Below are 25,406 nucleotides of genomic sequence, written 5' to 3' on the forward strand. Positions count from 1 at the left end.
AAACCATATGTTTATATGGTTATTTTTATATTGTCATGCTTGGGTCACAGATTTGCGCAGAAACACAGGAGGTTGTAGAGAGACAGGAACGTTATTCAAACACTGCAAACAAACATTTGTCTCTTTTTCAAAAGTTTAAACTGTGCTCCATGACAAGACAGAGATGACAGTTCCGTCTCACAATTAAAAGAATGCAAACATATTTTCCTCTTCAAAGGAGTGCGCGTCAGGAGCAGAGTCTGTCAGAAAGACAGAGGAAAGCAAACAAATCAATAGGGCTGTTTGCTTTTAAGTATGCGAAGCACCGCGGCACAAAGCTGTTGAAGGCGGCAGCTCACACCCCCTCCATCAGGAGCAGGAAGAGAGAGAGAGAGAGAGACAGAGTTTGTTTTTCAATCAAAAATCAATACGTGCCCTTCGAGCTTTTAAGTATGCGAAGCACCGTGCAGCATGTCGTTTCAGGAAGCAGCTGCACAAAAGATAGCAACGTGAAGATAATCTTTCAGCATTTTTAGACGAGCGTCCTTATTGTCTAGGTGTGCGAACAGCCCCCCTGCTCAATCCCCCTACATCAGGATCAGAGAAAGTCAGCACAAGAGAGACAGAAAAGTAAGCCGGGTAGCTTCTCAGCCATCTGCCAATAGCGTCCCTTGTATGAAATCAACTGGGCAAACCAACTGAGGAAGCATGTACCAGAAATTAAAAGACCCATTGTCCGCAGAAATCCGCGAACCAGCAAAAAATCCGCGATATATATTTAAATATGCTTACATATAAAATCCGCGATGGAGTGAAGCCGCAAAAGGCGAAGCGCGATATAGTGAGGGATTACTGTAACTCATTTTATGACCTGTATAGTACATTCCAAAAAAAACATTGAGACACTGATGTAACATTATTCATATTATTCATATTCATTTGCATGCCTTCTTGTGGTTGTAATCAGTGATCGCGTTTTTTTTTTCCCCGATCTTGCCCAGTCTCCACTTTTTGATGCATGGTGGTGTTTCTTTTGTACTCCAGGACATGCAGAGGAAAAAATAGTACAGAGAGGTCAGTTTTGCGCTATATGCAATCATCAAATTCAAATGTTAACAGTTCCCACACACCCAAGGAATGTCCTTCCTGCATTTACAACATGTGTACCTGTTGCAATGTACACACTTCTCTCTGTGCTGTGGTTCCTATTACATTTAAGGGGTGCCCGACACTGACTCGGTTTACTTTCCTGGGGGACACGGCAGTCTTGGAACAGAAGCTTGTCGATGTTGCATCCTTTTTTTCTTTTTCCATCGCCTTTTCTTGTAAGAAGCAATGACAAAGTTCCTCTGCAAGGTGAGCAAAGAACACTCTTCTTTTCTCAGTGCTTACCGTGCATGCCTTGTACAGTACATGAGCGTTCATCGCCGCCAGGTCACGCTTGTTATAGCACACAGCAACCGGCCACCTGCATGTTGCTGCTCACACTGAATAAGCTCACGCCTTCTGGCACACGATGTCATCGCAGCACAGGAAAAAAAAAGAAAGCGACAAATATATGTGACATTTTGAAGAAATTATTTTATGACCTGAATAGTACCAATCAGAAAACATCATCATACTAATGCAATATTATTTGAAAATGAGCAGCATCAGATCAGGTGTAAATTTATGGTACTTGTAAAAGTTAACTTTTTTCAGTTTTATTCTCTGTCACGTTCATGCTCTCCCTCCCCCCTTCCTGATCTGACCCTAACTAACAGCACCAGCATAAATTTACCTCACTCCCTCCCACACTGCAGTGCGTGTGAATTGTGTTCTTAGAATGATGCAGCACCTCCAGCTGCTATACAGACCCAACCAGAACAAAAGCACAGATGTTGTTAACTTGGTTTGGACACACACTATGCGCCCAGTCTGAGCATGTGTAGGTAGGTAAGGGACTGGAGATGGAGAACTTACATCTATACGCTCACTAGGTGCGGGTGCATAGAAGGCAGCTGGATCAAGGTCACTAACAGGGGAGAACCAGAAGTGAAACTCTGTGTCAGATCCAAGCACATGGGCTTGAGGCAATCAACTGAGATAGTCTGTCGTTTGCCACCCATGTTAAGCATGTCTTATCTCTGGGGTGCAGGACTTGGAATGGGCCATTATAAGGTGGTTTCAGTCGGCTTCGATGTGCCTTTTGCTGGACAAACACATATTTTACTGACTACAGGTGGCATGGAAACCAGGTGTGAGGTAAGCCATGCTGGGTGGTAGGCAATGTCTTGAATGTGGCCTCTGTGTCCAACAGTAAAGAGCAGTATTGGGATGTGGCCCAATGGGAAGAACTCAGAGGGATAAAATTCCCAGGTACTTTGAGTGGCTGACTATAAACCAGTTCAGTGGATGAGGCTTGCAGATCTTCTTTTGATGTCTGCAGCCCCAACAACACCCTTGTCAGATGATTAATCCAGCTGTCATCAGCAAGTGAAGCCAGGTGAAATCACTTGCAGAGATGTTAGCTTGGCAGTGGTAGGTGGTGTTATGGTGCAGTGTCGTCCCAAGATCCTATGCCATTGCAGTCCATAACTGTGAAGATAACTATAAATATTAACTATTTATTATATTAAATCCAATGTGTACGGCAGCAAGTGCGGGCCAGGAGAAGCAATCATCTACGGCTTTATTCTTACCCTCAACATGTTGGATATCCACCGTGAACTCTGAAATGCAGGCTAGGTGTCATTGCTGCCGCACCACTGACCTCATCACCTCGCTCCTTCCCACATTATAGTGCATGTGAACTGTGTTCTTATAGTGACACGGCACTTCGTTCCTCTGCACCTCGTTGGCTAAAAGTGCACTTCATGTGTATTAGCAGTCCCAAAAATGAATTCTTGATTCATACAAAAAAATTATAGATTTGGTGAGTTTTAGTGTTCTGTATTATTTTGAGTGCAGATAAACTGCTCTTTTTCAGTTTTTTTTCAGAACTATGTCACAAGTGAAAAGAAAATGTATGAAAGTTTTATCATAATGAAACAAAAATGTAAAATATGACTATTATACATGTGTTAATGAAAGGTCATCAGCTGCATTATCTCTGTGTTTTTGACTTGCACAATATTCTGTAATAATTCACACAGTTGAGCTTTCCAAGGAATTCTTATATTTAAGGCTTTTGAGACATTTTCTAAATATTACTGAACAAAAATAAACTTTACTGTGATAATTATCTAAAATTACGCATCAAGTATGTATCCTTACAAGCCTCATTTTCAAATGATTTAAATTAGTCACATTATGATGGCTTTATTATAAAGGGCAGGCATGTGACTATAGCTGAGCCAGTTCTAAGCAAAATCAGAGCTTTTACTGTAAATTTAAAGACTTTATGTAAATCATTAATTTTCTCCCATTTATGTAATTTTTGGCACACATTATGCTTTATGTAGTAATGTCTATAAAGTTCACTGTCTTGTACTTACAGTACACTGCATGTGTTTATGCTGATACCTGTTTCATTAATTAAATAATAAAAATGTATGATAAAGTAGGGGTATATTCAAATTTTGGGGACTTTACTTGCTTTCAACCAGACTGCTGGGTCTCTATATTATCAAATGCTGTTTGAAATGAAGTTGCAACACTGCTTCATTAATTCATTGAGTTAAAGTCAAGCTAAGTGCTGTTTTTCTCTAATATTCAATTGATTTGTCCTTTTACACCTGTTTTGAAGTGTATCTGTAATTTTGGGTTAGTAATAAACTCAGAGAAAGAGAACTGACTTGCAAAGCTGTTTGTGTGCCTTACAAAATACATCTTTGTGTGGAAGGACTATTAATAAGTCACTGGATGAACAAATATTATCAGTCTTCATTATAGCAACACTATAATTTCAATAAATTGCATCAATAAAATTCATAGTTTTACAAAAGAACTCACATCAGCTTTAATTCTGAACTAAGTCAGTTGCCCTTTAATACAAAATAGGCAGAAGGCTGACAGTTTACTGTCATACTTTACTGTTGCTGCAGGTCCAAGCACTTATCTGTAGCTTAATAATGGTGCCATTGCCAGACCTTCTGCTCGACTGTTCCAGCAGCCTGTTGCACATACACTCCATTGCTCTCTTCTCATTTACAAATGTCTGCTGGTATGTTGTCTCCATTTCCTTCTCAACTGTTCCCACCCATCCAAGTATTTCTAGACGTTCAGGCGTCTTCAAGTCACTATGTCAATATGCGTTTCTGCTACTTTCAAAAATGAATGCAGCATCACGACTTTCCCACAGAAGTAAGATGGGCACACAACACAGGAATGTTTCAAACCCTGGGATCTGGCAGTATATTCTAAAACCATGTCACCTTTATTTTCAGTCTGCCACACACACAAGCAATAAGTCAGGCTTGTTAACTGTTCTGTCTGCGGGGGACAGAGGGGCTTTTTAATGAAAGGGACTGGGAGAAGAAACATAGTAAGAAAACATGCCAAGTTTGTAACTGTGAAGTCAAAACATTCTTTCAAACAAATCCTAAACACTGATCAAAATCCTTAAACTTAAAAAGTATTTTACTACCAGAAATAGATCAAAAGAAATAATGCACAGAAAGCTCTCGATATCAGATAATTAGGCAATTTAAATGGTTGCTTCAGTGATGTCACACATGAAATATCTGCCAATGTCTTCTGGGTATAATCATCATGAACACTGCAACCCTAATTAACAGAACACGATGATGCCCAATATGGTATTGCGAAATAACAATAAAGAATTATAACTTTTCTTAGAAGGCATTAAACACAAAACAGACGCCTTGAGGTTAAATATATACAGTATATATATTTAGTCACACATGTATGCCTTGGGGACAGCTTAAAGCTTCTGGTGGTTGTGATTCCTTGGCAATCCACAAGATGGCACTGTTTACTATTGCCTCTTCTCTTCCTCCCTCTACAGACTGGATGACTGACGACCCGACCACCTGTGACATCACTTCTAGTGCCCGTCTTCCTGGACCTTCCTCTTCCTGTCAGGCTTGTACATAACCAGAAGTGTTGTCATCTTGGTCAGTCACTTTGAGACTCACGTTTATAAAGCTGTCTTTTTTCCCCTTTTTCAATGCATTTATATTATATTGTAATCATTTGGGGTTTGCATGTGAGTGACCCAAACCTTTATGCTTTTATGCTTGTCTCTGTTTTGCATTACTATATATACACACATACAGGGTGAGCAAAAATTACGTTAACACTAATGGTACTGCTTATATACAATTTTTGTAGACAATTTATGTGCCACATATGGTACATGTGTTGAACATGATGGCTAACAGGTTGAGACATTCCTGTAACTCATCTTGCACATATGAAGTATGTTTTGTGAATAAATTGTTTCCGCCATTGAAATGTTAACATAATTTTGACTCACCCTGTATATACACTATATATATATATATATATACTGTATATACTACCTGAGTGTGGTCTTTAGGACAAAAAACAACCTGAATATATATATATATATATATATATATATATATATATATATATATATATATATATATATATATAGACTTAATTACCACAAGATGCAGAAAATACATAACATCCATCATTAAATTTTACAAATATTTATGAGAAGTAATGAGCTTCCATATATGAATTCATCAGTAGGAACCTGTACAGCACCACCTACTGGAGAATAGCGGAAATACAAACGACTTTGAATAAGAAATATCTGCAAAACAGAATAAGGAGACAAACCTAAAATCTAATCAAAATTATGATTAGAATTTAAAAATTATTAGTTACAAAGTGATTCTTCAAAATTCTTCATTAAGGTTAACAGAAATAATGGGGGATTAAAAAAAACTTAAAAAACTAAAAGGATCTATGCCCTAAATTGAAAAATATTCCAAAAAGTGGTGCCCTAGCATCCTGTGACATTTGGGGCAGCATATAGTATATGCAAAAAAATTGTGGAAAGAAAGAAAGAAAGAAAGAAAGAAAGAAAGAAAGAAAGAAAGAAAGAAAGAAAGAAAGAAAGAAAGAAAGAAAGAAAGAAAGAAAGAAAGAAAGAAAGAAAGAAGACCTGGGGCTTACCTCCTAGCTTGCATTGTTTAGCCATTTTTGGGAGGTTCACAGAAAATGGAAACAAGAGCTGATTCACAGAAAGAAAAGCTTGCAAGAAAGCAAACGTTTGTCACGTCAGACTGCTGAAGTAGGCAAATTCACCAGTAACAATCACACAGCTGTTTGCTGAATCAGCAACAGTGCTGACATTTTTAACCAGGGGTCTGAAGACGGGTGAATGAGGCTGAACAAGTCCACATGGCAATGCAGAGTTTGCACTGATCAAGTCATGCGCCTGTAAAGTGACACACTCCCAGGGGACAGTTAGATTCATTTTCTTTGACTTCTCTGAAGAAATCATATCAGGCAAGTGACAGGTTCTGTAGTATCTTTAGGCTTTTGCTTTTTGTTTGTTTTCATAAATAGATGACATGTACAGTATGTTCCACTACAATTGATGCATCTTAATGTGTACATCAGCCTACAGGCACTCATGCCAAAGTCGCAGCACCATTTGTTGGCACTTTCTGTAGTATGCTCAGGTATCAACAGTGTTGGAACGTTGCTACTCCAAATTCAAGTCACTGTCAGCTACAGCGACCTATGGGAAATATATACTATAGAAGTCCCAGTTTTGTTCCTGGTTTGCTCCAGCTTCCTCCCACAGCCCAAACACAGGTTAGGTGAAATGGTGATGCTAAACTGTCCCCTATATGTGTGTGTGTGTGTGTTTACCCTGCAATAGGCTGGCGTTCTGCCCAGGGGTTGCCTGTGCCCATTGCTTACTAGAACAGACCCCAGCTGCCCCCCTGCCCTGGATAAACAGGTAGAGAGGATGAATGGATTTATGAATATTATAATCTGCCCTGTCTAATGCAAGTCTTAGTCGGACATCGAAACTATAAAAAAGAGAGAGAAATACTCTGTACAATTTCAATCACAGGTTAGTTCACTGTTTCAAATTTAGGATTAGAGAGGTTATTTCAATTTACACGTTTTGCTTTCAGTATTTTCCTCTTCTACACAACCAAAACACACTACTTTTTCATCTGTCCCAATTATTTATTAACTGGTTAAAATATCGAAAATATAAACAATTGAACTTAACAAATCCATTTGTAGCAAATGTGTGTGTCACCATTTTAAAAATTACAAAAACATAAAATTAGAGCCAAACAAAACAACTTATGCTGCAAACCTTTGGAAATACAGACACTGTTAAAATAAAAGATCAATCCTTTTCAGCCTTAGTGTTTTTTTTTGTCATTCTCCCTTTGTGTTTTTTGTCAGAGAAAGAACAGTCATATTTATTTCTGTACATAAAATTCACAGAATATTTGCATGATGTAAAATTATAAAAATAAAATTCAGATATAGTCAGATATAGTAAGCAATGTGCAAGCAAGGTATCAGACAATATGGAGAAATAAGGTAGGGGACGAGAGAGAACATTCAGTTTTCACATATTATTCAGTTCCAGCAAAGTCTGATCCACCATCTGGTGAATGTTGATATTTTCCTCCTTAGCATGCACCAATTTTTCTTCTAAGTCATCGATGGTCTTCTCAAGCTTGGCCACTGTCCTCTCAGCAGATTCAGCAAGGGTCTCAGCCTCTTTGAGTTTGTGCATATCCTGATCTCTTCCTTCTGTGAGTTTTTCTCAGCTTGTGCCTCCAGTGACTTCAGGTTGTTGGCCACAGTTTTCAACTCGTCTTCACGCTCAGCACATTTGCTTTCTGAAAGTTCAGCACACTCAAGATCACCCTCAATGATCATAAGCCTCTTCAGCGATGTGCTTGGTCTCTTTAAGCTGAATCTCCTGCATTTCCATTTTCTCCCCCTCCTTCAAGGCCCTGTTCTCAATGATCCGAATGTTATGGTACGTGTACATTTTCTAACTTGTTAAAAGGAGAAAGTGCTTATTTTGCCACAATTAAAATATGGAGATAAACTTAAAAACAGAATGTTTTCTGTCTTAAAATATTGTTAATGGTATTTGTGTCCTGTTTTTTGATGCTGACTGGTTTATAAGATGGTTTAGATGTGCTAGAGCCATCCTCTTAGAGTTGTGTGCTGAACTGGAGTCTACATTACACAGAAATCACAGAGTCCCTGTTCGGTTACAGGATTAGAACAACCGAGTTTAGGAAATAAATGGATGGTGTAAAGGACAGCCGGGTTCCATGCCCAGCAGGAACGTCTCTGCTGCATCTGTTCCGGGGGAGCCACCACGGGCAGCTCAATACCTCCCCCGGGATGCTTGGTGGCAGCCTCCCTGGCGGATGATGATTCCCCAGCCTGGCACATGGCTCCATGGGACATGGAGTTCTCCACAGCCTGGTTGGGGGCTCGGATGGCCGCCAGGGGGAGCTGCATGGACTTTCCAGCCCGGCTGGTCAATTCCTCAGCCCCACCCGGAAATGCAATTAGGCCCAGGTGACCAAACACCTGGACTACTTCCGGGTGGGGTATAAAAAGGCCAGCCACCACCACTCGAGAGAGCCAGAGTCGGGAGGAGGAGGACTAAGCCTGAGGAGGAGTGGTGGTAAAGGGAGAAGAGAGAGAGTGTTTGTTGTGCTATATTGAAGTGCTTTTGGGACTGTGTTGGGCCTGTGGGACACGGGGAAGGCGTGCCCCATGGCTGAAGAAGAATAAAAGCTGTTTTAATTAAGTACGTGCCTCTGCCTGAGTCTGTGCCGGGTTGGGCGCTATATAGCACCTTTCACAATGGACAGACAGACATCAGAATGTGTCATTAAAATGTGTAGTGGAACTAACTTTTCAGTTCACTTCATTGTCCTACCACCTGGAGTCGTTATTGTAGAACTTACAATATGCTTATAACTTTCTGTAACTTAAGGCCAATTTCCACACCAGGATTGTGCTTTGCAAATCCCGACTTGTGTAAGAAATGGCATATCCACGTTTCTGACTTTTACACACGAGGCCCACAATGCCTTGAAGCAGTAATGGCAAGTGTTACACCATAACCATGCTGCCCAAAGCAATCTTCACGTTAGATATTTTTTTTCTTCCTCTTGTAAATTTATTTCAATATACTACCTTAATTTTTTCAGCCTAAAGTTATTTGTCCACTTAGTTATGGGCAGAACTGCAGACTAGAATAACTAAAGGACACAATCTACAAAATGTTGGAGATGAGGAAGATGTCAACAGTCAGAGTGTATCATGTGTTAGAACTGGTGTTATATGGCCACTCTATGGTAGTCTTTCTATTTCTTAACAGAGTGAATGGGAACTTAACTTCTAATGGAGCACCAAGCGGTTTAATCCAAATGGCACTTACATTTAATGCATGGGTCTCAGGCTCTCACTTTATAATCAGTCTGGGCAGCATGTCTTTAAAGTGTCAAGTGGAAGGAAAGTCAGGCCTTCTCAGCTAATCTGCTGTCTTCCCATTGTACAAACACTGGCTTGGGGTTGACTGCTTGCCTCCAATTACTGCCCTACCAGCATTTGTGAGTAAAAGATGCATCTCAATTGCTCAATTGCCATGAAGCTATGGTGTTTTTCACGTCATTTTCTTACAGTTCTCTCACATAATACAACTTTTCCAGTGATTTTAACAAAATATTTAATGGGTCAGAGGCAGTTGCAGCACATTCCCATGACTGCCAGTCATGAATTATAACATACCTAGCGACTCCATCCAACCAGTTTGTGATGAACCCAGACAAGTCTTAAGTGGTAGGAGTGGGCTCTGCATGAGCATAAGAGCAAGCAACTAATGAATGCTCATCAGGAAGTATAAAGCATATGATGCGGCAATGAAAAATAAAGTGTACAGGTGTTTTGGACCTTGCAAACAGGAGTTAGGCTTGTCTGTTTGATGTCTCGAGTTGTGTGCACCATAAGAGAATGACAAAAAAGAACAAACAAAAAGGCTGAGATTGCAGCTGAACTCACTGTACTTGTAAAGCTTTTCTACAGCTCCGTCTTGTTCAGGCAGAATGTTATTGGCTCTCAGAGAAAGGGGCAAACTTACAATACTTTGGAAATGTCAAACTGTGCTGAAAAGAAAGATTTACACAATCACGTAATTTTTGTCTTGAACTGTGAGTTCTGGTTGGATAATCTGATATCCTCAGGTGACGAGAACAGCAACTGAAATGACAAGGAGTCATCTAAGGTGCCTCTGGGTTTAGTTTATTAATCTAAAAAAATAAAAAATACTATTAACTTTTCTCATATTCTGCCATTGTGTGCCATCTTCCCAGGCACTGGAACATTGTTAGCCCTGTTTCTCTCACATCATTGTGTCACACTGCATATAGCGTCATGATTAGATAGATAGATAGAATAGATAGATAGATAGATAGATAGATATATAGATAGATAGATAGATAGATAGATAGATAGATAGATAGATAGATAGATAGATAGATAGATAGATAGATAGATAGATAGATACTTTATTAATCCCAAGGAGAAATTTACATACTCCAGTAGCAGCATACTGATAAATAAAATATTAAATTAAAGAATGATAACAATGCAGGTATACAGACAGACAATAACTTTGTATTTGCTCAGTGCCCATCGCTCTGCCACAGATGTCAAACTATCCAGCTCCATGTCTACAATAGAGCCTGCCTTCCTCACCAGTTTGTCCAGATGTCAGGCGTCCCTCTTCTTTATGCTGCCTCCCCAGCACACCACCGCATAGAAGACGGCACTCGCCACAACCGTCTGATAGAACATCTGCAGCATCTTATTGCAGATGTTGAAGGATGCCAGCCTTCTAAGAAACTATAGTCGGCTCTGTCCTTTCTTACAAGGAGCATCAGTATTGGCAGTCCAGTCCAATTTATCATCCAGCTGCACTCCCAGGTATTTATAGGTCTGCACCCTCTGCACACAGTCACCTCTGATAATCACGGGGTCCACAAGGGGCCTGGGCCTCCTAAAATCCACCATCAGCTCCTTGGTTACCCAGTGGTATTTAAGATTGTGATGTGTAGTTCATGTTAAGTAAAAAGAAAACTTTTCTTGAAAACAGTTCTTTTTAATTTAGGGACTTCATACCATTAAATTTGGCTCTTTGCAATGTTACTTTTTGGGAAACTTTTGGTTTAGTATTTTAGGATTTTGTTCACTAGTTTCTTGACTTGCTGGTAAGAAACCTCTTTACCACCATTTGTATCTCTCCCTAATGCTAAAACTTTTCTTCTTTTCTGATTGTATTTTTGTTTAGCCTTGAGGCTGCTAGTTTTTCCCTTTAACCGCAATAACAAAATTGCAAACTCCCATTTTAATTGAAGATGGTGAGCATCATATGAGGTTTTAAAATGGTTCTCAATGCAGAAAATCCTTCATGAATGAAATTCCCAGAGGTACCCAAAATGAATTTACAGTTCAGTCTGCTGAAGTTTGCATCATCAGCATCATTTTCACTACCTCTGTCTTCAGGTCTGAAAGAAACTCTTGACTGGGTGCTGATAAAAATGTTGATGGGTTACAAACCTGCCATCTGTCTCCTTGGGCAAGTCAGCACTTGCAAAGAACTTCATTTCCCATGCAGGGCATCCGGAGATGGTATTACAGGGGACACCTCCCTAAAATGGAGCCGGACGAAGTCCTAGCCACAGTCAGGTCCCACATCAGCTGCTGTGCACTCATGTGAAGTGAATCGTATCGGCAATGAACCAGCATGTCTGCTTGTCTCTTTTAACTGCCTTGTCAACGATAAGACCAATTTAATGTAGTTTTAAAAAAAGGAAAAAAAAATGTAGTTTCTTTCAAGCTGAACAGACCTGCTGGCAAAAGGCCTAACAGATAGTTGTCAGTTTGTTTTCACTTTACTGTCAGTAGGACTATGTGCTATTAGGAAAAAAACCAGCAAACTGTAAACCTTTGTTCATCTCTTACTGTTCAATCAGCAGGCTGGAATGGGAAAACACAAACAAATTTCACTCTGCAAGAAAAACATAAACTTAAGAAACATGAACAATTTATCACGGTGATACGCCTACTCTGGTCAAAACACAGCAAGTGTGACTCCCTGTTTTCACCATACACAGACCTCAGGGACAGCTATGGCATATTCCACATTAAGGACTTCACTCTCTGATAAAAGACATTCCACAATCATCTTGTCTGACTGATCTTCCCACTCAGAAGGGTCTAAATAGAACTGCAACACCCAAGTTGTGCTGCTCTTAGATGTCTTATGTCTGAGTCAGAGGTGTGAGCACGGGGTGGGGGGGGGGAGCTGGGGTGGGCACTGCCCCCCCCTGCGAAATGCTCTGTCTGTCCAATGAAAACTCCGGAGAAGAATAACATTTGATTTTCAAAACTGAGTTGCTTTCCAATTGGCCCGTTTGAATGTGGGGCATATCCGTCAGTGTCTCCTCCACTAGTCAGGCACCGTGCTGCTCACAGTTCACTTCGCTGCACATTTTGCAGCACGTTTTGAACCTGTTGACCACATTCTTTAATTAAAACAGCGTATACATTCCATTCTTCTTTTATTTTCTGGTTGGTAACACCAAAAGCTATGCATAGGTGGCTTATTAAAAAGCAGACATCTTCAACCTCTGTCCCTCCGCAAGCTGCTGGCTCCATGGATGAGCCCAGCACCGCTGCTACCAACATGGAGCACAGCACACCCACGTCAGGAACTGACACTCCAAAAGATGTAAATAAGTCTACACAATCCTCCAGCTCTGCGCCCGTGTCGGGTACTCCAAACCTCTGCCTTCAACAAAATATACAGTCCGATCTGCCTGACTTAAATATGGATAGCCCATCCCAGCCCGTTTTAATTAATTATCCCAAGCGAGCATTCAGAAAGACACTCGGATGTTTTAGTGCAAGCTGGTATCAGTCTCGACCATGATTTGAATATTGTGTTGTCCGTGATGGCAGCTTTTGCTTTGCCTGCCACATATTTAGTGTTTCCAATTCGGACCTCGAGGACATATTTACCAAATACGGCTACACTAATTGGAAAAAAGCTCTAAAAAAAGATGGTGGCGGCTTCCACAAACACGCGTCTAGTATCCCGCACGTCAGAGCCATGTCTGCATTACAGCACTCATCATTGGTGTGTCTTCAGCTGCATGCGAAAGCTCTTTCTCTACTTTGAACCGCATTCTCAACTCCACTCCGCCGAACAATGCTGCATTCAAGGAAGAGAAATTTAGTCATTCTGTCACATGAGAAAAACATCACAGAAAATCTAGACATGAATGAATTTATTTCAGAATTTGCCAAGAGTAACCTCAGACTGGTCCTGTAGATAATATCCAGGTTAAACACTGGAAACCGATGTCCTATAGCCTCCCATGACTACAATAAGCCACGTTTCTGTTTTTGCTCTCATATGTTGTATGCATTTGACTTTATTGATATTTACCTTGTAGATGTAGTTCTATATTTGTTCATAAAAAATAATAATACAAGTTCCATTGCCTCTGTTAATTTTATTGAACAATAGGTTATGATTTTGCTTTTATATGTTATATAAAACTATGTTGTTATTATTATTTGACCCCCCTACAAAAATGGGGAGGGATGGATGGATGGATATTTTTTGCCCCCCCAGACAAGCCAAATGCCCACCCACACATGATGTTCTGGTCACACCTCTGGTCTGAGTAGTGCCTGTGCCAGCCTATTTGGTCTACTGTAGTAATAAAATTGCTGGATGCTGGAGAGACCAAGAGCAGCCAAAACGGGCTGACTGGATAGGGCTATCACAAACTGATCACTAAATTAACTTCCTCTGTTAATTCATTCATGGATTAATTTTCTGAATCTTTCCACTGAAATACAGGATCATGAGTAATGTGCATCAGTACATGTCTGACCATCTCACTGCCACCTACAGGCCTGTTATTGACAGCAGGAGCAATCTATATATATATATATATATATATATCTATATATATATATATATATATATATATATATATATATATATATATATACACACTGTGGGACATGGCCGGCCTTTTATCCCGGCCAATACCCCCAGGCCGCCAGGTGGAGCCCTTCATGCAACATAGAGGTGCCCCGAGTTCCAGCAGGGCATCATGGACAGTGGAGTTTTTCATCACAGGGGAACCTCCAGAGGACACTGCAGGAAGGCCCAGAGACTATTATGTGCCCTATAACCTGGAAGTACGTCGTAGTCATAGCGACAGGAAGAATGACGTGCTTCCGGGGTGAAGAAGTGTTTTTATATGACCCGGAAGTGTTCCTAGTCACATGGACAGAGAGGGCGAAACACTTCCGGTTCAAGGACTATAAAAGGACTATGGGAAATCCCAGATGTTGAGCTGAGCTGGGTGGAAGGGTGGCAACGCGTCTGGGAGTGTGGAGGATTGTATTGATTGATTTTTGGTGATTTATGAGTATTGTGGAGTGGAGGGTGCTTTGTGCACGTTATTGTTCAAATAAAAATAATATTTGGACTTTTACCTGGTGTCTGGAGTCAAGTCAGAGGGTTCAAGAGGATGACAGCGCCCTTTATCTGTCATAACACGTACACACATATATACAGTCCATCAGATACACGTCATTGGATCACCTACCAGGCTCATCAGAAGTATGTAATACCACTCAGGGACAAGAGGGGATACTGACACTAATGCCTCTTTTTTCATCCACAGCATCAAAAAAGGGCAACTGAACCAAGCCCTTTCCAGTCAGATTGCTATAAAAGCCAGACATCCCAGGAATGAGGGATTTTATTTCGACGCAGGATGGAGCTTCGCTAAGACAGACCCACTCAGCTGGGCAGCATTGCTATAAGAAACCGGCCTAAGGTGACTATTGCCTGTTGGTTTATGTTATTTTTGTGCCATTGTGTTCCTGTTTTCTTTGTATTAAGTGGCAACGAATCAAACAGGATTGTCCAGATGGTACCACAACAATTCCTTGAACTGCTCCTGTACATACATACATATATATACAGTATATATATATATATATATATATATATATATATATATATATATATATGGGACACATGAAAAAATGAGAGTCTGCTAACATGGGAGGCAGTGCTTGTGCACTGGAGTAAAGCAAGTGTATTACCACACTATACAACTTCTAGTCATTGGGTATGTCAGTCTTACTGACCGACATTGCTAATCTCGTCGCCAGACCATGTGAATTTACATAACTGATAATTGTCAAGCATATCCGTTTACATGAGTTTCCAGCACAGTCGAACTCATCTGTTTTTCTGACAACCAATAATGTGCTGCCTGATGGAGAAGGTGCTGTAAGAAGGGTTAACAGATATGGCACATTCAGACAGCCATGTTTTTCTTCTGTTTATGACGTCAAAAGCATCCACATTCCTCATTGTTGCATAATATAAATTGTACTTCCAGATGTGCATTCACTGGTTGTCAGGTCTCATATACAGTACATAGAGAACAGCCTTACGACTAAAATCAAAAATTAAGCCTGTATGATTTTGTTGCTCAGTTGTGGACTAGTTGGAGTAAGTTGCTGGGTATGTCACACTAGGGGACATACACACTACGCCCACCTTCATGGGTGTATCCTGCTGACTGAGATCAACTCGCAAAGATTATAAAGGATATGACTGAAAATGGCTGCAAAAAGCCAGTTAGATATGAATGAAAAAAAATTGCATCCAATCATAAACCTCTGTAAACAAATTTATCTCATGAGTTACAAGTGATTTAGGCACTAGAGCTTCATGAGAGTGCAAGGCTCACCCACAGATCACCTCCTGAAGAGCAGGCACATGCAGTGATTTCACACCTTCACAAGACTCTGATTTGGCACAGGATGAGTGTGAAAGTGCCAGGACCTTCTCTGCCTCCCAAGGGTTTCCATCAGCTGCTGACACTTAGAAGAGAAAACCTTTCTTGGTAAACTAACCTGTTCGGGATCAGTTATTGTCATATCCTTCTTTCAGATCTACTAGGGACGGGCACTGTGAAGGAGTATCATGGATGTATATTTCATTTAATCTAAGAAGAAGTAATACTCCAGGCTACAATATGAAATGTGGACTGTAAAACTGTAAGGTAGCATTACTCCTTCTGTATAAAGCCAAAATTCCTCAGGAGACAATTAAAGTGCTATCTGTCTGTCTACTTGTATCTGTCTATCTATCTAACCACTGCACCAGCATGTTCCTCTACTTCAGTTATACAGATTGGGTAAAACTTATTTCAATTTTAGAATCTCACTAGCTGGCCGGCAGGGCATTGCTGACTTTTTAATTCAAACCTGGCATCAGCTGGAAGTTCATGCTGAAAAGAAAGATCTGAAAAGCCACACAATTATTTCAACAATAAACCCATAAAGCTCACCAAGAGCAGGAAACAGGAAGAGGGGCCTTTGACCTACCCCAGTGCTAGCCCACAAATGACCCCCTACCCTCAAGCTATAAGGCACAAATGATGATGGCATGAAGAAGGGAGGTTAACAGACCTCACTTAGAGCTCATGGCTCCGAGGTTCACCACACTTTTTTTTGATCGTACCTACATGCAGGAAGGCTGAAGAACTACAGAGAGCTTTGCTGACTGCAATAACCTGTGAGGCTCTTGAAAGCAAAAGGCAGGTCATGGGATGCAACGAGGAAACCCAAGAGGCTGGGGGATGGAGGCTATGCAGGAAGGAAGTGTGACTCAGTGGATGGGGTGCCTATTAGGAGTCGGGCTAATTGGGAAGAACAAGATTCTCACATGCTTTCGGTGACCTCTGAACCTGGTTTACAAGTGGGGGAAGGAGGGAGGGCAGACAGTGAAGGCTGTGAGAGTCAGAGGGGTATTGAAGGGGAAAGAAAAAAAAGAAAACAAGAAAGAAAGAAAGAAAGAAAGAAAGAAAGAAAGAAAGAACGAAAGAAAGACAGAAAGAAAGACCGAACAGCATTCTGTCGACTGGCCATTAATCCTGTGCCATCTCTCTGGGTACATGAAAAGCACAAAGAGGAGACAGTGTGATGATGAGGGCAATAGTCCTCCACTGAATGATGTATTAAGGAGAAGTCAAACATAAGTGCTAAATCCTTGTTTCTTTGGTGTAGCCGTCCAAAATCAGTTGCTAAATGGCACAAAGAGTTTAATTGCTTTTCAAGTTAGTAAGTGGCCACGGCGGGAGGTTTGTCCGAACAAGACCACACCACTATAAATTTTAATATGAGGGACTCTTGTTCGGCTAGTGCCATGGAGCACACCTCCAGATGTTTCCCTCTTCCTAAATGAGAATGTCGGCTCTATGACAGAAGCCCCATGCTGGGATAAAGGATCAGTTTAGTGTCGTTCTTTATGAGGTGTCAAACTTCATTTAGAAAACCCTAATGACTTCTTTCCAGTTCACTTTAAAATGCATCTACCCTGCGGGAATCCTGTAATAGGCTGGGGAGCCCGGGGCAGCTCCAGCCATGCTCCAGTGGATAATTAAGAAACCATTTTAGCAATCATTTAAAGTATGTGTCTGTAACTGAGATGTAATTAATGCATGTGAGCTTTTATAAGGACATTAGCTGTTTTAACTCTACCTAGAGCTCCATATTTCTTCTTGCCTAGCTTTTCTCCTGTGGCCCATTTTCCACCTGACAAAGGAAAGTCCAATCTCTTGCTGCTCATAGACTTGTTGCAATCTTGCTAGTCAAGCCACTTTGCTAATGGCCGGTGACATCTACCAGACCATCATTTTCCCATGATAGGAGGGAGCCACCCAGCAGCCCTCCACATCCAGAACAACAAACATGGGGCAAAATGAACCAAAAACACGAAAACCTAGAAAAAAAATCTGCCCACTATCCCAGACCCTACCTAATGCCGATGTCACATTATATTAAACCCAGTCGAAGGGAATGTCAAACTTGACAACTGCAATTGCTGGCAAATTACATGATTCTGAAATGACTCTCCAGCATGCCTGACACACATGGGAGTGCGCAGCGCCTGCTTACAACTCGCTAAGATTATGTAAAACAAGTCCATGAATAAAAATTGTGGGGAAAAATCATGCAATGTGACAAGGCCTTAACAGATCTTGAACTCTATTTATCAGACAGGGTCACCCACCCACTTTCTCACCTGTCACTCTCTCACTCTCTCTCTACTCTTTCTTTGTTAATATCTGTGAGTCCTAATCCTGCCCACTGCTAGCCGGGTGGTACCCCCTTCACTGTATCCCCCAGTAAACAATTCATTGTCGGAGGTAATAGCACCCCATTCAGTAATTCTGGAGTTATGAGCGTTAGTGGAGAATTAAAACGGCAGTAGGAAATTTAGGTACATGAGTGGGTCCTATACAAATAAAGCACCATTTTATACAGTTCCTTACCCCATCAAGCCATTCAGAGTTCATTCCCGTGTTGCACAAAATGCTGCCAGTCCTGGTTGGACCATAAATTAGACCCACTAGAATAAATGTATGGATAGATGGATGACCCACTTTAATGCTGTGTGCACACAAAGAAATGAAAATTAATGATTGTTCAGCAATAAGTGCCACAAAGAAATAGGGGTGGCAGAGTGGTGAATTTTTTAGTCTTGCTGTCTTCAAATCCCAGCCTGGTCACTGCATGAAGGTTGTGTGTACTTTTCATGTCTACTTAGGGTCTTCTGCTCACATGTCAGCTTTGAATTGGGCCTGTCAGAGAGAGTGGGTGAGTTCACCAGTGTACCCTGTGATGGACTGGCATCCTGTCAGTGGTTATTTCCTACAATGAAATTTCCTATTTCACCCCACATTTTTCACATTTCACCCCACACTATTTCCTACAGTGCTGGTGAAATAGGCATTGACACCCCACCATTCTGAAATGGTAAAGAGGTTTAGAAAACAGAAGAATGGATGGAATATTTGAGGAAACCCTGTGCCACTGCAGAAAAAGATCAACTAGCAAGCAACATTTTAGAGCTTGACCATTTTAAATGTGTTTTAGTGCTCAGGTGGCCATTACTTTTATTCAGGTTATGTCCATTAAATTAAATATTCTTTGTCCGTTTATGTGATGCATGGAAAAAGCAGAGGGTGTCTTTTAAAATGGTTTCTCGTCTAAATGTTGTAAAACACCAAAAGGACACAACAACCCAAATTCATATGCAAAACTTAAGAAATGACGCTCGGTAGCCATCCAATATCACTTTTCCCTTATTAGTCTTTGCTGATCTGTGTTATGCAGAGGTGATTTCCAAGGTGGAGTTCCATTTGGGTGAGTTGCCATAACCATTTTAGGGGTCCAGGGTAAGTACATCTTGTCACAACAAAAGATTGACAACTAAAGTGTAGGAGCAATCATGAGAGACTGACCAATATTTAAGTGCCGGTTTGTAACAAGGCCAAGGTTGGCATGGCCTTCCTAGCTGAAGCATGTGTAACAAAGCTAAAGTGGGGCGAGCTCACTACTCTAAGGCTATCATAAGCCCCATTAGTCGCAAGGCCTAATTGGCCAGGACAGTTGTGTTTTCCCACCTGCGTGGAGGACAGACCTTGAAGTTGTGGGACTGACCGATGACTCTATAGTGGCCTGGAGGGGGTGAGTGTGCTAAGGTTGCTTCTTATTTGCTCTGGCTCACCACACCATTGTAACTGAAAAAAGTAAATGAATGCATAAATAAGTTTCTTGTTTTATTTAGTCTTTCCTGATATCTTTCATCTTTGTTGTAGAATTTCTGCTCTGTGAAAAGTTAAAGGGCTGTTGGAGAATGAACAACTTTGCTTCCATGGGGCAGGGATAACTCAGAGTGAAGGGGCAGCCCAAATCAAATGCAACATTGTTTATTTATACAACCCCAATTCCAAAAAAGTTGCAACAGTATGGAAAATTCTAACACAAACCAAAAAAAGGTGGGATTTATAACTTTTCTATGACCTTTATCTCATTCAGTCAAAAATGGTATAAAGACAAGGTATTTCATGTTTTACCTAACCAATTGCATTGTTTTTTGAAGATACAAGGGGGGACCCAAAAATAACCGGAATTTTGTTGTTGTTAGGTTGGTACTTGTAGTACGTGGTTGGGCCGCTAGGGCGATCTAGTTACACTCCTCACAAGTCCAAGTGCCATGAGTCTGGAAGGTTGTGCTTGTGTTCAGTGAATTTTTTTGTAAAAGTAGTTTTGTGCAAGCGTCGTTTTTTTATGATGACCGATTATCGTGAGCAACGCGTGGCAGTGAAATTTTGTTTTCTTCTTGAAAAAAGTGTTGCAGAAACTATTGTTAGAAACGGTATGACAACCCTGAACCACCCACCCTTCTCACCGGATTTAGCTCCGTGTGATTTCTTTTTGTTCCCTCGGATAAAAAAAGACTTGAAAGGAAGGCGTTTTGCTGACGTTGAAGAGGTAAAACAAGAAACGACCAGAGCATTAATGGGCATTACTTCAGACGAATTTAAAAAATGTTTCGAACAATGGAACAAATGGTTAGATAAGTGTATTTCCACCAATGGAGAGTACTTTGAAGGAGACTAATTGTAGTTTGTACAGAAAATTAAATTAAACACGTTTTAAAAATATTTCCGGTTATTTTTGGGTCCCCCCTCGTATACATTTATTCTGAAAGTGATGGGTGCCATATGATTAAAAACAAAGTTGGATTGGGATCTCGAATCCCTCAGACATCACTGTCGAGGTGGGCTTGAGAAAACTTTGTCAGTCAACACCACTCACTGCTGCATCTGCAGATAAAAGTTAAGGTTTTACATGCAAAGCAGAAGCCATACATCAACACTGTCCATCGACTTCTGTTTGCTCTGTCTCATCTGAGATGGAAAGTGGCACAGTGGAATCACGTTTTGCAGTCCGATGAGTCAAATAGTTTTTGTTTTCTGGGACCATCCAAGCTGTTATAAGCATCAGGTCCAAACGCCTGCATCTGTTATGGAATGGGGGTGTGTCAGTGCCACACAATGGGTAACTTCAGCTAATATCAGTGAGGGCACCATTAATGCAGAAATACATGCACACATTTTTGAGTGGCAGATGCTGCCAACCAGACACCACTTTTTCCAAGCCCGGCCCTGCATTTTCCAGCAGTGCAACACATAACCACATTCCTCCCAAATTCCAAGAGCATGACTGCGTAATCAAACCGTGTGGGTACCAAATTGGCCTGAATACAGTCTGGAACTGTCTCTGATTGAGATGTGGGGTGTAATATGAAGCACAGAATATGGCAATGAAGGCCCAATGTACCTGCATTGCTGAAGACCTCCATAATGGATAAATGGGGAAAATTCCACTTGCTAAACTTAACCAACTTGGGTCATCACTGCTCAAACTGTTAATGAGTGCTATTAAAAGAAATGGTGATGTTACACGTCGGTAAACACTCAGCTGTCTCAAAGTGCTTGGAGCATGTTGCAATCATCAGATTTGACAAGACTATACATTAAAAAAAATTACATTTACAAGATAAAACATGAAATATTGTGCTGTTGAAGTGTTTTCAATGTAGTACAGGAATAATGGAATTTACAAATCACTTTGTTTATATTAGCAATTTTCTAAACTGTCCCATGTTTTTGGAATTGGGGTTGTATTAAAGAAAAGCAAACTTTAAAATTAGGAACTCCTCCTCAGACGTGCAATCAGAAAGGTTTGTCAATGGTTTTATGTATTGGCTATGATTTTAACGTATAACTTTATAGAATCCTGGATGATGTACTATAGCCTAGATTGAATTGCGTGCTGTCTTGTCTAATGTGTTATGACTTTAATTTTAATAAAATTTTTAAAAAGCTTTACTATCTTGCATGAGGGTGGCACGGTGGTGCAGTGGGGTAGCGCTGCTGCCTCGCAGTTAGGAGACCTGGGTTTGCTTCCCAGGTCCTCCCTGCATGGAGTTTGCATGTTCTCCCCGTGTCTGCGTGGGTTTCCTCCGGGCGCTCCGGTTTCCTCCCCACAGTCCCAAGACATGCAGGTTAGGTGGGTTGGCGATTCTAAATTGGCCCTAGTGTGTGCTTGGTGTGTGGGTGTGTTTGTGTGTGTCCTGTGGTGGGTTGGCACCCTGCCCGGGATTAGTTCCTGCCTTGTGCCCAGTGTTGGCTGGGATTGGCTCCAGTAGACCCCCGTGACCCCTGTGTTCGGATTCAGCGGGTTGGAAAATGGATGGATGGATGATCATGCATATCTTGGACCACAGAACTTCATAATCTGATTGTCTCACATTACCCAAGCCACTGCATAGCAAATCTATTTTGACAGTGAAGTTGCTCTTCTGTGATGTGTTTCATCTTATGCATCAGCACTTTACAGATTCCATCAAAGTATCAAATGAAAAGCTATTTTACTCTACCTGATGAGTGTGAGTGTCTCCTAACAGGCATTTGCAGATCATGTGAAGTACTGATGGCTCCCTTTGTGATATCAGTTTTATAATCAGTTATGATTTATGCTGGTTTAGCATCACTTAATCATATACTGAACTTCCATCCATCCATCCATTTTCCAACCCGCTGAATCCGAACACCGGGTCACGGGGGTCTGCTGGAGCCAATCCCAGCCAAACACAGGGCACAAGGCAGGAATCAATCCCGGGCAGGGTGCCAACCCACCGCAGGACACACACAAACACACCCACACACCAAGCACACACTAGGTCCAATTTAGAATCGCCAATCCACCTAACCTGCATGTCTTTGGACTGTGGGAGGAAACCGGAGCGCCCGGAGGAAACCCCACGCAGACACGGGGGAGAACATGTAAACTCCACGTAGGGAGGACCCGGGAAGCGAACCCGGGTCTCCTAACTGCGAGGCAGCAGCGCTACCCACTGTGCCACCGTGCCGTCCTATACTGAACTTGGGATCTTCAAAGTTGATATTGTGGTAAAATAAACATTGAAATCACACTCTATTGTCAAATCAGCAGAATAATTTATATAACATTTCATTTATAATGGGCCCTGTAATGGATTGGCAAGCTTGACAGGCATAGGCAACTCTGGAGTGAAGTAACTGGGTTTGATAACAGATGGAGGGTAGACATTGCCTAGAAATGATGGGCATTAAGACTACAAGGTTACAGTGAATTCAGAAAAATGGATGGGTTGGTGGAACAATAGTTATTGTGTCTACTTTGCAGATGGAGAGCTCTGGGGTCAAATCTCAGGGCAGTAACTGTCTGCCACACAAAGCCACTAATAGCTCTTTTTGGGGTCCTAAAGAGATACTCTGGGGCTCCCACCCCTATACCCCTAGCTACATCACATTTCATACACATATGTATATTAGATTATATTTGATTAGATTACATAAACTGTATTAATCCCAAGGGGAATTCAGATGCATACAGTACACTTGTCTCTATATACAGGACAAGCAGATTGTTTCCTTACCACCAATCCCTAAATGGGGGCTCTTTTATACCAGAACACAGCCATGTAACTACACGTCAAAGACAAACGAATTAGACCGGCAGAGATTCCCTTCCTGCTTGGTGTTTAGTGCTGCTGGGACAGCGTCCACCTCCCTGCTGAACTAAAACTGGATTAAGCAGTTTCATAAAGTGGCCAGATGCAAACATTATGTACAATGGTTCTTTTTTTTGCTGATGTTATTCTGTGCATTGGCACTTGCATGTAACAGATTTTACCCAATCAGTTTCGGCCTGGGCTGCTACACCCTGCAAAAACAGTCATATCCCCTGGGTGTTTACATATCAATGGCTAAAATACATGAAGGGGTCACAACCACACTTGAAGGCTGAGTGATGCACTAGTCCAGCACTTCATCACTTGGAAACACATTTTTGCATTTACAGTTTTCTCATTTGTAGGCACAGTGAGAGATTTAGGACATCAGGACATAGGAATGGGAGTGGCTCCCATTAATTTGGATGTGTGGCCTACAGGTTAAGGGGCTGATTTGAAGACAAGTCCTCAGCATTAACTAAGATTGGCACTCCATCTGTCAGTGTTGTGAAGCCAACCCCGACACAGACAGGCACACAGTTTATTTACAGTGCACAAATCACCAACACACAAAACAATCCAGTCCATTCTCTGCTAACAGTCCATCCGCCTCCACTCCTCCTCAGGCTTTGTCCTCTTCCTCCCGACTCTGGCCCTTGAATGGTGGGGACTGGCTCCCTTTATAAGGCACCCAGATGGACTCCAGGTGCCCAACAAGCTTCATCCGGCTGGAAGTGCTGACAAATAGGGTCCTGTAAAAGTCTATGTGCCCCCTGGTGGGTTGAGCTCCCATGCTCATGACGTGTGTCCCCTCTGGAAACCAAGGGAGCTACTCTCTGTCAGCCCAGGGGAGAAACCGTCCTGAAAATACCCTCTCCCCCGGTCCTTCTATCAGAAGGGCATCCCAACCAGGTAAGAACTCCAGTCATCTGCCACAGTGTTCATATAGCAAAATTCATGCAGAATTTTACAACCAAACTGTCTGCAGTCTATGGTGGTCTTCATTAGGAAATGTGATATATAAAAGGATAAAGAGCAAGATTTATCAAGGGAAAAGGCACCCAGGTGTAAATATCAAAAGAAGATGGAGCACTACGTGGGCACAATGGTTAATGCCTCCGAATCATAACTTCAGGGAATTGCATTCAAAATCCAGTCCAGTCATTGCCTGTGTTGAGTTTAAAATGGTTCCTGGGTGTGTACGCAAAAGTGTTCTGGGATGGACTGGCACCCCATCTACGGTTTTCTGCCTTGTGTCAGATGCTAATAAGATGACATCAGGCTCCAGTGTAGAATGCCATTCACTTTTATGGGGGTCATAATTAGGGGAAGAGATGCACTACTGCAGTGTAGTAGAGGAGGAGATGTTTCAAAACAACAACTTCAATATAACTGGTGCTGAGGAGGACAGCTCTAGACACAGGCCATGTTGTTCACTTTGACACGTTAAAGACGGCCAGGTGACACTCCTTAGTTGAACACAGAAAAAAAGGCAGTTGTGACAGGACAGTATGAAGGGAGGGACGATCTAGAAATAAATGAGACACCAACTTGTATGTGTGAAGCGTATTGTTTCTGGAACAAGACTGTGGCTCACCCAGACATGCAGCTGAGTTGAATTAGTTTCTAACAAAAGGCATTCTGTTAAGTTAACTCATTGACTCTAAATCACCTCAGCAAACGTAGTGCTTTTGTGACTCATAATGGATGGGCACTCTAATCAGTCGATCATCTTCATACTGCTGAAGGGTTTGTCTCCATAAATCTGCAACTTTGAATCAGCCAAGTGTTTTAAGGAACACGTGATCAACTCCTTTGCTTTTACCTCCCAGTAGAATTTCTCACCCGGCATATTTCAGAGATGTTTTTTTCTCTCTGCAGTATCTGGCAAACAGGAACAGAACTATAGTTTAAGTCCAGAGAAGTACCAAATGATCCAACACCTTGTGTCATCTTAAACCTAAAAATGCATCCACTGTGC

At 41.4% G+C, this 25,406-nt stretch overlaps 1 protein-coding gene and 1 pseudogene across 1 annotated transcript in view; both read right to left on the bottom strand.

The window, feature by feature from the left end:
• Positions 1-25,406, bottom strand: part of gpc3 (glypican 3) — a 719,214-nt gene that overhangs the window by 161,384 nt on the left and 532,424 nt on the right. The window lies entirely within an intron of this gene.
• On the bottom strand, positions 7,447-7,933 carry LOC114662144 (tropomyosin alpha-4 chain-like; annotated as a pseudogene).

Source organism: Erpetoichthys calabaricus, chromosome 12, assembly GCF_900747795.2.
Source record: "Erpetoichthys calabaricus chromosome 12, fErpCal1.3, whole genome shotgun sequence".
Taxonomy (NCBI): domain Eukaryota; kingdom Metazoa; phylum Chordata; class Cladistia; order Polypteriformes; family Polypteridae; genus Erpetoichthys; species Erpetoichthys calabaricus.